Here is a 14,035-nt window from a genome sequence, read left to right as displayed (position 1 = left end):
CGAAAGGCCTCAGCTGAGTAGGCTATTGACTGCAGTTAGAAAATCAATTTTAATCAGGATTTTTTGAATGCATAATGAAAAGAGATTGTTTGTTCTGGCATCTGGACTAATTGTGAAGAGATTAATGATAGAGCGCTGCTCTTTTTTTGTCAAATTGCTGGTAGTCATTAATTACGCTTATTAACTCACAGTGGGTAGAGCTGCAAGTCTCGAACCTCTGCTGCACACACACAGACACACACACACACACACACACACACACACACACACACACACACACACACACACACACACACACACACACAGACACACACACACAGTAAGAGAGAGGGGGGCGGTCAAGCCAGCTGATTTTGACATTTATAACAACATAGCCTTGTGGCAGATGATGTAGTGTCTGAAAATGTGGCATGTAGCATTTAATTTTACTTTAATTCTCAGTTTTGTGTGTTAGGCGGCACATTACAAGTAGTGTTTATTTTAGAGGAAATGAGAATGTGTCAATATTTTGTGCAATGATTTTTTTTCCAGATCCAAACATTGCTGAACTTTGGTTATGTAAGGACAACACTATAGCTGTGGCTGCAGGCGTGATATCACTAGTGAGAACCATACAGTGGCGCTGTCAAGCGAGCGCAGAGCTTTTACATATTTCATAAGCTGCCTGTCAGCGTCTACATAAATTACTGCTCGCCTGATGAAAATACATTATCTCCTGGGGAGAATCTGACAAGGCCAATTCATAACCACTGATTGATTTTTTCCTTTCTTTTCTTTTCTTTTCTTTTTTTTTAAATTGTGCGACTGCATTTAAAGGGGTCATTCTGAGCACATTTTGTGATGGTTAGTATAATCAGCTTTTTAAACGTATTCCCTAAGACACAATCATAGCAAGGCAGTGAGGGATGAATAGTCCTACGCTACCGCCAGGGAAACATGATTTTTAAAAATCATTTTATTATAATCTTATAATTACAATTCAAAGAGCACACCATGCTTATTTTTACTACTTTCAATTAGTGTTTGCATGTAGGTTTAATTGAAGATACAGATTTAAATCCAAAGAAGTTGTTTTGGGAGCAACAAAGCATGAGAGCGAAACAGTCTCACAATTTGGCAATAGCATGTTTATGAGCCTTTGTTACTCGCTTGAGGTAAGAATTATTAACATACTGTATGTACTGTACCAGGGGTTCCCAAGCTTTACCATGACGAGACCCTCCATTTACCAATAGGCCTACATTTCAGCCAAGGCCCTCCCTACATGGGTCGTGTGACACCATTTTTTCTCTGCACCCCCTTTCACAACTATAATATAGGTCTGAAAAGCACTTCCCCTGATATACAAAGTATATAATAGTGATAATAGTAGTAGAGATGCTATAGATTATTATAATGCTGTTGAGAATATTGTCGAGCTTGTTTTTGGTTTATTTTGTTTACATTAGTTATTCCGTTTTTTTTTTTGTTTTTTTTTTAAATATATTTTTAAGGGCTTTTTTGCCTTTATTTCAGATAGGACAGTGAAGAGCGACAGGAAGCGAATGTAGAGAGAGAGACGGGTGGGGATGGCAAATGACCCAGGCCAGATTCGAACCCTGGGTGCAAGCCTTGAGCATGCAAGCCCAAATGTGGGGGGCGTAGCGCGCTGTGTTACAGCGCCCCCCTTACATTAGTTATTCAGTTTATTAAATGATTCACTTTATTGTGCTATACTTTTCCTGCCAATCTGCTGCGGCCCCCCTAGCACCCCTCGCGGCCCCCCAGGTGTCCCCGGCCCCCACCACTGTACTGTACGCACTTGTCGGAACCATAATAGTAAGAAGACAAGCTCATTTTTATTTACACTCAGTATTGACAAAGGTGCTGACATGTAAGTTACTTTTAAACAACTGCATAAATAGCCAAAGTACATCTCCACCAGGTCTTACAGCAATACAAATGTGACTTTTTCATGATTGCACACATTAGTACTACGCTTCAAACATCAATAGTCACTATAGGCTACAGGTATAAGCCCTGTCATGCAGAGCCTCTGTTACAACCTTATTGTCACCACAATTGGAACCACCAAGTCAGACTCTCTTTGTAATGTCATAGCGATGTTCTTATACGATGCAGTGAAGCTTTTTCAGCTAACTGTATACTGGGTCACCGGCTGGCGACCCTATATCTGCATGAAAGAGCTATGCTTCCACAGTAGCAAGAGTGACAGCACAGCCAAGCTCTGCTCAATGACGTCTCTCACCCTGAGGACCACACAGCTGACTCTAACTTAATGTTTCTCAACAGGGGCTCTACAGCCCCCCAGGCAGCGTTAGGGAGCACTTGGGAGGTGCTCAGTTGCAAATGGGCGGTGATAGTCTATTTTATTTTGGAATACTGAGGGGGGTGTTGGGCGGCTTATGATGAGGTCAAGGGGGTATAACTTCTGCCTCCAGTCATGAGGAAGTCTCGTCCTGGGCATACACAAAGGCCACAGCTGTTTTGCAGAATGACATAAGCAGTGCAACATCCACAATAGTGGTGGCGCAGTCTTTCGTAAAAAAAATAATAAAAAGACATAATGAAAATATAGGCTACTTTATGGTCTTTCTGGGTCTTTTTCATCTGATTTAATATATAACTTATTTCTGATATTGAGTGATAGCCTGGTTAAGGCCGGCCTCTGTTTTATCCATTAAACAACCGACTCATCCATTTAATGAAGAAATAATTTCATTTTGGGAAAGCTTCACTTACTCCCTCACTGAGTCAGTCAGCCATTCAATCACTGTGTTTTAACCCCTGTAGTTGAATAGCTGTGCGGGAAGCTCCATGGCTGGTGACTGAGGCTGAGGCACTGAGTTTGCATTAGATCGTCTCTCTATTGTTTCCATTGAGGATGCATTATCTGTGCACCTTAAAACGCTAGAGAATGACTTCACAGGCGCACCAATGTGAATCCACCAGAGCCCACCTATTCACTCCTGAACAGAACTAACTGACTTACCGCCAGTCGGTTGTGTCCTGGGAACACACACAGGCCACTTGTTCACTTTGTTATTGTGTATGGATAATAACTGTGAATGGCCCTACATTGTTTCAAATTACATACTGTATACAGCCCAATGGGAGGACAGTTTAAAGAGACAGTATTTACAACAATAATTTTTGCATTCATTCATAAACAAATCATTGAAAAACACATCAAAAGATATACTTTTATGGTTTCTCTAGGTCTTCCCATTCGCCGTAATATCATCATTCATTTCTGATATTGAGTTAGAGGCCCGGTTGGTCGGAGTTTGGTCTCTGTTTTATCCATTAAACAACCAACTCACCCCTTTAATGAAGAAATAATCTAATTTTGAAAAACCTCACTCGCTGCCTCGCTCCCTCCCTCAGTCACCCACTCTGTGTGTGTCTTAGCCCCTGTCTGTATCTGAAGCTGTGGCTTGAAGGCACACACAGAGCTTCTGGTGACTAGTACTGTACTGGTAATCTGGCATACAGGGCATTTTCCCGATGGGCCAACAGTCACTAGGGCTAACACTGTTTTTTCATTTGTTTGTTTGTTTGCTTGCTTGCTTGCTTGTTTATTTTTTTCTCAGGACTTGCCCACAGTTTAGAGCTGTTTGCACCATTTGGTCTTCTTCAATGTACCATAGACAGTAAAATGAGCCAATTAGGTTATACATTAGTACACAAACGGCCTGTCTTCTCTATGTGTGACGGACTTACACAAAGTCAAAGATGCCCGACCCGGTTTTTCGTCCCAGTCCAGCACTGTCTGAAGCTGTGGCTGGGAGGCACATCCCGGGCTGCTGGTGACTGAGAGGTTAACTGCGGGCTATGCCGAGGCGCAGTATTGACTCCGGCGTAATTATGCTTAAGTGGTGACTGGCAGAGGTAAATGGCAGTAACAGATTATCTGTTTTGAAGAGATGCATTCTTAGAATCAATAAGAGTCCATTTGTGGAAATGGTGGCAATTTGGAGGGGGAAAAATACACCCCTGTGTGCCCAGCTCTCGCACTGGCCACTTAAAACACAAGTGCCGTGCTGTAGCGGGTTTCTATATATAAGGGAAAAGGGTGAAAGAGGAGAGGGCAGCATAAAAAACAAGCTTAATTTACATGTCTTATTGTCAGACAAAAGGAAGCATCTTCTCTCCAGATCGTATTCAGAGGATGGAGGCATATGGCATGCAAGCTTGTGTTTCAAAGGTGTGTGTGTGTGTGTGTGTGTGTGTGTGTGTGTGTGTGTGTGTGTGTGTGTGTGTGTGTGTGCGTGTGTGTGTGTGTGTGTGTGTGTGTGTGTAGTGCCCTGCTCAAGGGCACTTCAGCCATGGGTGGAGGTGTAGGGAGAGATAAGCGTGGGATTTGAACCTGCAAACCTCTGATGTTAAAGGTGGGGTTGCAGGTATGACATCACGTTGGGGGAACTCCCCCAAGATTCTAAGGTTCTACATAGACTCCTATGAGCCTGCGGAACCCCCAACGTGATGTCATAATAGTACATTTTCTTAAAATGGCTAACCTGCAACCCCACCTCCCTAACCACTAGGCCACGGCTGCCCAACTACTATTCCTCCACCCCTATCCTCAGCATTGTCTTCAGTACGCCGCCCTTCTTCTTCCTTACTCCCTGCCCTTATCCCATCATCATCATCATCATCATCATCATCATCATCATCATCATCCATATACCATCATCCATATATCCTGCTCCAGCCCCATCCTGAGCCTCAGCCTTAGCCTCAGAGCCTGTCCACATTAATGAGGATACATGTATAAATAAACTTACTTACTTACTTACTTACTGCCCTCCCACCATCATTATCACCATCATCATCATCTTCATCCATATCCCCATCCTAATTGCCCTGACTGTGTTTTCTCCCATCCCCAGCTCCAGCCCCAAACTGAGCCTAATCCCCAGTACACCTCTCATCCCTGTCTATCCCCAACCCCCAGACAGACAGAGCCCCAGCCCTATATCCAGCCAGCCCCATTCCAATCCCAATGTGCCCCTTGCAGCCCCAACCCAACCAGAGTAGAGGCCAGTTAGCATAAGCGTTAGTGAGCGCTCTAAGTGATGAAGAGGAGTGGAGCTCCCTCCACTGTGGCCCATGAGCAGAGCTGTGGGTCTCCGAGGGGTCATAAAGAAGGCCCTCTTCATTAGCTTGAGACTTTCCCCACCCCTCCCCTCCCCTCCCTAAGGCCCTATTTTTACTGGCTCGTCCCTTTTTTCACTTTAATTTGCCTCTTTTTTATTCTTCCTTCTTCAGCAGTCTGTCAGAGATTCATTCGGTCGGTCAAGTGCTGTAACTGTAGTGTTGGTGGTTGGTCAGTTCATTTTCTTCCTCAGCGTTGGCCCTGAAGGAGAGGTTTTCAGTGGCGCCAGCCAGGTCAATGAGCTTAAAGCAGCTGTAGTCCACTGGTGGCTACATCAGTAAGTATGCTACATGTCACCAATCAGTGGTTTCCCTTTCATTTGTTTTTTTCTTAGCAGCTTGTCAGTCAGTGGGGTAGTCAGTCAGTAAATGTAGCATTTTGTACGGTTCATCTGCAGGGCTGCCTGGAGGGGAAGAGAGTTTCATTGGCGCCGCGCTAATTAGCTTGACGCAGTTAGTCTACTGATGGCTACCTCGGTCGCAACATGACTTCACAAAAAGCAGTGTAGCCCTGCTTTACAGCTAACTATACCGTTCAATCAGCGTAATTGACGTCTGTTGGCCCACTCAAATATGCTTGCCCGTGTTGTGCTTGCATTTTGAGAGTGGTATTAGTTTACATCTGAAAGGGCTAACAGCTATGTCTGCTTCCTTGCTTGGAGGTGTGAGATGACCATCACATGATGCTAATTCATCTGGAATGAAATATTAAACCATGAGAACAATGCTTCACAAGTGAATTATGGGATACGGTGATACAGGGTCAATGATCACTTGAGCCAGAGAGTGCACGTGGACACACACACACACGTCCGTATGCACGTACACATGCACGCGCACACACACACACACACACACACACACACACACACACACACACACACACACACACACACACACACACACACACACAGAGAGTGCTTGAGACATGAACACACACACACACGCACACACACAAACACACACACACACACACATGCACACACACACGTGTTTAGCGCTCCCATAGATCTGAATGTAGTTGACGTATGGGCTGCCTGCTGGCTGACTGCGAACATTAATGGCTGCCTGCTACTTCCTTTTAATGCTGTTCCTCATCTCCCATCGCCCCACTTAATTCAATCAGGGCCAAGGGAGGACTCATTCCCCTCATGCCTAGGCAGACTTGACGGGACGCACATTTGTCTCTGCCGGGGTCAGATGTGGCAGGCGTGTCTTTCTCACTCCAGTCATCCAGCTGCCATCTTTCACAGACTGCGTTCCCCCCTCACGCTTACGTTCCCTCTGGGACAGAGACTGTGGGGCTGGGCTGTGTGTGTGTGCGTGCGTGCGTGCGTGCGTGCGTGCGTGTGTGTGTGTGTGTGTGTGTGTGTGTGTGTGCGCGTGTACGCCATTTTTCAGAGACTGAGTTCATCCCTTACACTTACGTCTGTTCAGGGGCTGGCAGATCAGTACCCATATGAAAAAGTCTTGTTAAAAACGCATATGGATCTGTTCCATAAGAATATTATAAGGGTCATACAAGGCACAAACCCACATATACAAATCTAACTATTTTTTTATTTTTCAGTAATATATGCCATACACGATTTATGTTACTATGGGCTTATATATTTCGTATAAGTAAAAAGATTGGAAAATAGTGCTGTTTTTGGATGAATGCCAATCAGATGTGTGCTGTATTTGTGCCATGTTGTTGTATATGTTACAGTAGGCCCTATGTGTATGCCATATTTAAAGGTGCACCATGCAATATTTGTTGTAGCTTATTTCCAGCTAGGGTGACCACCTGCTAATAAGTCCAAGGGGGGACAAGGGGTATGCTTCGGAGGGACAATGTGGGACAGACAGTCTCATGCTTCATATGACAAATGTGCAGAATTCATATAAATATTGGTGTCAGAAACTGTTTAAGAAATGTACAAATTAAATCAGGTTTGCATATAATTAAATGTATAAACTTTATAAAATTTATATACGAATATTACATTTCAAGTTGTAAACTTCATATAAACTTAATATAGGAATTCTGTAAAATCCAACTACGGAACATGTACGGAACATACGTGTGATGGAGTGACCATCACTAGGGTTGTGGGTGTGTTCTGACTAACATGCCAACAAGCCTGGCTCTTTGGTGTAGCGGTCAGAGCCCCGGTTTACTACCCAAGAAGGTCTGGGTTCAAGTCCCAGCTGGGCAACTCTACTCCCCTTCGCTGTCAGAAGTGGGATGGTACCGTGAGGCCATCGGAAGCGTACCCATGGTGTGTGAGCCGTAATTCCATGTGAGGGACCCCCAGGATTGGTTACCCCCGTGTGAGGGACCTCAGTGATAGGTGAAGCATTGATGATGGGGCACATTGGATGGGAGAAGCATGATGGGCAGTTGCGTGAGGGACACCATGAGTGTGTGAAGCGCACGCGTGCGCTTCCCGAAGGGGAGGCAATGTGATGGAGTGACCATCACTAGGGTTGTGGGTGTGTTCTGACTAACATGCCAACGAGCCTGGCTCTTTGGTGTAGCGGTCAGAGTCCCACACGTAAATTGAATAAGACTTCAATATGATTTTAACATAAAACGTGCATTATTTCTATAGGAATATAGTAGTTTTCTCCTATGTTTTAGTCAATATAATATAGTATTATGCATTGTTGGCATGTCAAACTCTTATAAGAATTTATACTGCATGCAGTCATGTTATATGGCATGCGTATAAGTTCCATATAGTATTTCTTTTCGAAAAGGGGCCATAATCGACTATCATGATAGACATATATTAGAAAACGTATAAGTGACTCTTGCAAATCTGGCACATTTTTTCTATACGATTTCATGTAAGGAACATGCATGTTTGCAGTATATGAATCATATAATTCTTTTTCATATGGGTAGACAAACTGTGCGTGCGTGTGTGGGTGCGTGAGTGCGTGCAAGCGTTTGTGTGTGTGTACCATTTTTCATGGTCTCCCTTAAGTGTCTTCTGGGACCTGCCGATCAGTCAGGCCAGTGTAGTGTGTGTGTGTGTGTGTGTGTGTGCGTGTGCGTGTGTGCGTGTGTGTGTGTGTGGAGGGAGAGAGACATGGGGCAGGAAGAGGGAGCCAGTTCATCTGAAGAATAGCCCACATGTCAATAATGGGAGACGTATGAAGCAGTGCTGAATGGAGTGAAGTTGGCTCATCCACGATTGATGTCTGAGTGACGCTTGGCTGTGGACATACTGGCTGAACTCTTTATCGAAGTCCCTCTTATCCCTGGCCCGCACACAAGCAGAGCCGGTTTTATTAATAGGCAGACAAGGCAATTGCCTAGGGCCCCACCAAAACTATCCACTGTAGGGGGGCCCAATAGTCAATCCCACTATGATAAATAGCTGCACAAATAATTCAAGAGGGTACCATGTCTATATTTCGCCTAGGGCCCCCATATGGGTAGAACAGCCACTGCTCACGGGAAACTGTATGTGTCACATCTGTAGAGAAACTGTGAGGGAGATTATTTCAGGCGGTGGGATACCATGTGTATTGATCAGGGGGAAATGACAAGATTATTGGCATGGAACTTTATGGCCCCTGGTCACCAGAGTCTTTTGCTGTCATTCTTTTGAATTTAGTGGACTCGTTTTACAGGGGGGGAGAGGGGGGGAGCATACACACTGAGAAGTATTTGACCTGTAACTAACAGACTTCTCTTCCTGACACTACTGGCTGCAGTGGGTTCGCATGTTCAAGACTGGCAGCAGCAGCTCAGTTACACAATACAAGCTGGAATTAGTGGTTAAACAGTTGCACACAAGGCCCCAGGACAAAACACTGATAGCCCCCCCCCCTCCCCCATATGGCCTGCAAAGGATAGAGCCCCTACTATAAATATGGGAAGGCCCTGGGCCCAGGGGCAAATGCCCTGTCTGGATGGAATATCACAAATATCAACATATTTATATATTTATATATAACATATGTATACATTGCTGGTGCCTCCAATCAAGTAAAAAGCATTTTCAGTCAAGAATTATATAGCTCTTGGCAACTCCTTAAAAAACACAGCGGAATATGTTGACAGATGTCCGCCTGTTTGGCATGTTGAAAAGCTTGAAGAATGATACCATGTGCATACCAACAAGCAAACAAAACTTAAGCTTCAGGCAAAACGTTTACATGAACCAAGTGTGTCATTTCATTTTAAGGTGTGATTGCTTTTATGGGCATGTAATTATGTAAGTGTAGGTGTGTAGCATCTCTGGGGAAAAGTAAATCAGAGAAAGGGAAGTCAGTGAGGATCTACAGAAGCGGTTTCATTTCCTGTTTCCTGCAGGAAGTCATAAACAGGCAAAAAACAAATAATGAAAAATGTCCACGTTTACATGACGTTTTTAATTCCAAATTAATAATTCGAATTTACATTGAACTTTCATTTAATTCCGAATTGTGAAGTGTTTACATGGCGTTTTCAAAGCGGAATTAAGCTTCATTCAGAATTAAATTGAGTTAATTCTGAATTAAATGTCTCATGTAAACATGGCCAATGACTTCTTGTGGTACAACAAAGAACTCTCTCTCTCTCTCTCTCTCTCTCTCTCTCTCTCTCTCTCTCCCTCTCTCTCTCTCTCTCTCTCTCTCCCTTTGAAATGTCTATTTTATTTACGTTCTCTATCTCCCCCCTCTCTCCCTCTCAGTATAGTCCCACTTGTCAAAACTTGAATTCCTTTTCTTTTGGGACTTTTGATTGAAAGCCATGTGTGATAATTGAAAACAAAATTTGGCAACCTGACTCAGCCCCTTGTATTTTTACAGGTCGGGACCTTTGTCAGGTGCAGGGTACCGCAGCACTCTATCTAATATCTAACAAACCCTTCTGAAACTAAAAGGCAAACAGCTCCCACCCAGACAGACAAGCCTCTGGCCTCCGCAGCACTGAGTATAGAAGGGGGTTTGTCCAATAAAAGTGTCTCGTAGACAGAACAATACATTTAACCATAATCACTTAAAAAGGTTAAGACTTCCCACCGGTGAGCAAGCAATAATATTAGATGTCTGTCTGCTTGCCCCCCCCTCTCCTCATGTAAGTAAATCAAGACCCAGCAAAACTCCAGCGGTGATGAAATACGCCACTGATTGTTTTATGTGGACAGGGAGGGAGAGATCGGTAACAATAGACACAGGAAACGTTACAATGAAAGGGACAGAGTGAGAGGGTTAGGCACTGGCGGATTTAGCAGAACAAATTTAAAGGTGCACTACTTCCCACCGCCATCAAAATCTAATTCATTATGACTGGGAAAATTGCACTTGTCATACATGAAAAGGCGGATCTTCTCCATGTTTGCCATTTTGACGTTTTTAAGCTGGAAACTTTACTGCACATTGGTCACACTAGTAAATATTGGTTTATTACTAAATTACATTATTATTACATTATACTTAGCTGATGTTTGTATCCAAAGCGACTTACACTTATTTAGGTTCAGGTTATTTGTTACAGGCCCTGGAGCAATGTGGGGTTAGGTGCCTTGCTCAAGGGTGTTTCAGCCATGGATGAAGGTGCTGGTAAGGGTGGGGTTTGAACCTGCAACCTTCTGATCTAAAGGCCAGTGCTCTAACCACAGAGCCATGGCTGCCCCATGTTACTAGTAAATATTAATGAAAATATGAAATGTGAGAATAGGCAGCACAGTTGCAATGGGCAGCATAGTTGTAATGCCTACTCTGGCCACCATCCTACATACTGCGTCTTTAAAGGGAACAAAGCTGTGCAAACAACTGCATTGTCACTAAACAGCATTATCACCAAACTGCATTGTAACCATGCTAAGCCCATTCCAATGACACTGATTCAAAGGCAGGGCCACAATTACAATCATTCTCTATGGTACGAGGCTAGACCAACCGACCAGGCAAAAAAAAACAAAAATCAATTTCTGCCAGTAGGGTTGGTCTAGTTTACTAGGCTACCAGTATTTGAAAGGGACTGTGTGCTGTTGGGATGGTCCTGATGCTGACATGAAGCATTGTAAAGCAGTGTAAAGTAGATGGAGACGAATGCTGAAGTAGAAATGAATGTTGAAAGTTCAGAAAGTACTGCACACAGGTTACTGTTCTTCTTTATTTTATTTCTTGGAGTGATTCACCCAGTGACCCAGAAATAGCGAACCTGATGATGCAATGAGCAAAATGTGTTGTTCGCTCCAGTTCGCTCGCACTGTCATCCTTGATCAAGTTGTCCTGCCTCACACCTGCACCTGTATCACTGAACGCTTGTGCACAAGGGCCTTCTTGAACTCTAGAAATGACTATTATTGACCACATGATGTCATGTAACCGCATGTCATGGGCAGTGCATTTGGTCATAGTGCTGCTGCTACACTGTTGCCATAGCTCCAGTCAAATAGCATAAAAGGGACAGTCATGGTAGGCTATAATGGTTAAGGAGTTGGACTATAGATCACAGGGTTGCAGGTTCAATCCCCACCCTTGAATCTTCATAAAAGTAAGAGTATGCACATCCCACCTCTCTGAGGCCAGGTGCAGGACAAAGGCGCGTCTGACAGTGGAAAAGAGTAGAAGTCCACACACTGTGGCTCCGCTATGAAGATTTATTCAAGTCATACAACGTTTCGACCCAACAGGGTCTTCATGAAGACCCTGTTGGGTCGAAACGTTGTATGACCTGAATAAATCTTCAAAGCTGAGCCACAGTGTGCGGACTTCTACTCTTTTCCTCAATCTCCACCCTTACCCATCCCTTCCTCCATCCGCGGCTGAAGTGATTTTGGATAAAAGCATCAGCTAAGGGTAAGGTAAGGTAAGGTAATGCTGGTACTGTTCCCACTGATCCATTCTAACAGCATTGAAGGGACAGTGTGTGGTTCTTGTGGTGCTGATGCTGCTCCTGCCACTGCCATGGAGACGGCTTATAGGGAAGAGAGAGAAGGATGCAGATGAGGAAGTGGAAGTGGACATTATTGATGGCCAAGTTGTTGGCTGGACAAGTCTGGTCCGAGGCACTGATGTGGGGGGTTGGGTGTGTATATGTGTCTCTGTGTGTGTGTGTGTGTGTGTGTGTGTGTGTGTGTGTGTGTGTGTGTGTGTGTGTGTGTGTGTGTGTGTCTGTGTGTGTGTGTGTGCGCGTGTGCGTGTGCGCGTGTGTGTTCGCGCGCGCACGTGTGTGTGTTTGTGCGCGCGCATGTGTGTGTGTGTGTGTGTTAGGGCTTGTCAGAGCCTTGCAGCCTCAGCATGAACTGAACCGGAGTCACCCGGCCCACTTACTGTATGGCACACTTTCCTGCAAGCTGGTCCTTTCACCCAGCACACTCACCCACCCGCAGCCTGCCCAACCGCATCACGTCACTCTCAGCTCTGCGTTCTGTTCTTTTTTGTGTGTGTTTTTTGTGATTACCCGACATTTCTTTTCTTCTCTTTCTCTGACCAACACCCCTCACGCACCCACCCTGACACACACATACACACTCACGCACACACGCACACATACACACACACACACACACACACACACACACATACACACTCACGCACACATACACACACACACAAGCGTACCTTCCCCGTCGCTGCCAGCTAGTGCGGGCTGCCAGATCGCTTTAATAATAATGATAATAACCATGCCAAGCCACGCGTCGGCAGCGTAATAATGCAGCTTCCGTTTTTATTGGTAATGTGTCTCTGAATCTTTTAGTGTCGTTATCGAGCACACATGGACCAAAGCCGAACGCCATCATCCACCACGCCTGTCCATCACAACCCACCAGGGAAGCTGCCAGGGGTGGCAAAAGGGGTCAGGTGTCCCGGGCCCGGAAAGGGGGGGCAGAAATATGGGTCCCCATTACTATGTATTGAGTGGGAGGGTTTTCAAATGACTTTGTCCTGGGCCCCACCAAAATTGCTAGCGGCCCTGTGCTGTCCACCATGCATCGCCACCATCCATTCCGCTCGGAAAATAACCGATCAATAGTGAATAGCAAATTAAGTAATAGCATTTTTGTTTGTCGATGCATATTATGGCACAGTTAACAACCCCGATGGATCGGGCGGCGTGGCTCCACAGGAAGATCAATCAGCATGCGGAAGCAGGTTCGGGAAACGGGTCAGTTGTCCCGGGCCCAGGGAGAGAGGCGCTCCACAACTGGGACCCCATTACATAGTGTATATTTAGAGGGGGGCCCTTTCAGCTTTCAGTCCTCGGCCCAACAAAAGATGTCAAGGGCCCTGGTGGTGAGGGATATGGATAGGACTAGGTAGGCGTCTGGCTTTGACAACATAATTGGCTATCAGAGATGGAGGACTAAGTGTGTCGGAACAATACCGTGCTACACAAGAAAGGCCAGGCCTCTGAAAGACTGCTCCAGACATTGGGGTCTACATGTGTCTGAACTCTGGCCCCATGCTGGGCCTTTATGCAGGACTGATGAGGGGCTATTGTGGGCTCTGTTCTCCAGGACAGGCTCCATCGGAGCACATCCGATATCACTTTTGGGAAGTACACAAGTGTTTTTCCCCCCTGAATCTGAAGTCTGAAAATACATATGCTCAGTTTCGAATGTAGCCCCCCCACCCCCCTAAAAAAACAGAATAGCTCCCTGAATCTGCCCAACAGGCTTGGCGGTGGAAATAACCACCATTACTGTTAGTATTGTATAGTACTAAATATCAGACATGGAGCATTGACAAGTGGGAGACAGAGAATGATGACTTAATGAAAGCATGAAAAAAAATGTATCATGGATGTTGAGAAAAAAAGAATTGTCAGGCCTTTTTGAGGTTGACCTTTTGGGGTTGAGTTGACCTTGCTGGGGTTTTCCCATGTTTTACAGGACATTTGATTCTGCTGATGTGCTGATGAACCTGAAAGAGACAGAAAAGGACG

Source organism: Engraulis encrasicolus, chromosome 9, assembly GCF_034702125.1.
Source record: "Engraulis encrasicolus isolate BLACKSEA-1 chromosome 9, IST_EnEncr_1.0, whole genome shotgun sequence".
Taxonomy (NCBI): domain Eukaryota; kingdom Metazoa; phylum Chordata; class Actinopteri; order Clupeiformes; family Engraulidae; genus Engraulis; species Engraulis encrasicolus.
Note: the sequence above shows the minus strand (reverse complement) of the source record.